The sequence below is a fragment of the Etheostoma spectabile genome, unplaced genomic scaffold (genome assembly GCF_008692095.1).
Source record: "Etheostoma spectabile isolate EspeVRDwgs_2016 unplaced genomic scaffold, UIUC_Espe_1.0 scaffold340, whole genome shotgun sequence".
Classification (NCBI taxonomy): Eukaryota; Metazoa; Chordata; class Actinopteri; order Perciformes; family Percidae; genus Etheostoma; species Etheostoma spectabile.
This window is the reverse complement of record NW_022605588.1, coordinates 995,387-996,010: the sequence shown is the minus strand read 5'-3', so window position 1 is coordinate 996,010 and position 624 is coordinate 995,387. Positions and strand designations below refer to the sequence as shown.

The window sequence follows — 624 nt, the reverse complement described above, 5'->3', positions numbered from 1 at the left end:
GAGACTCCGACAGCTTCGATGTCGCACGGACCGCTACAGGAAATCCTTCCTACCACAGGCAGTAACTCTAGAACGTGTCTTCACTGGGGGCTAGATGAGACTTTTAGACACCACACCACTGCACTAAGGGCAACCTGCACAATTGGTTTATTTACATTGTAGCAAACATTTAGCATATTATTTAAGCAGTTGCACATTTTGGTTTTCCCATTCTGTACATGTTCCAATATTTGTTCTTTTATTTTATTCCTATTATTATTATTTCATGTATATATGTATATTTTTCCTAGTATTTTATTTACATTCTGTGCTGTATGACTGATTTTGCTGCTGTAACACCGTAATTTCCCATTTTCCTTGGGATCAATATCTGTCTATCAGAACCATAACTTGCATGTCACACACATAAAAAGTGTGTAAAACTAAAAAAAGACAAGACCACAGACAAACAACTACAGATATTCCACACCAGTCTGAAGCCTGTTGGCCAGTAACCCCCCCCCCCTCACATTTCATCAGTGTCCCGTAACATAAAAAACAATATGCAAGTGCATGAACAGGAATTAATTACAAATTATTACAATAATACAGTACCAACGCAATAATGAATGGGTACAACATGAA

The 624-nt window shown here is 37.5% G+C and overlaps 1 protein-coding gene across 1 annotated transcript in view; it reads right to left on the bottom strand.

Moving 5' to 3' along the window:
* LOC116686280 (ubiquitin-conjugating enzyme E2 E1) overlaps positions 1-624 on the bottom strand; it is a gene marked incomplete at its 5' end in the record, with an annotated part of 79,936 nt that overhangs the window by 17,249 nt on the left and 62,063 nt on the right. The gene's annotated exons all lie outside the window — the stretch shown is intronic.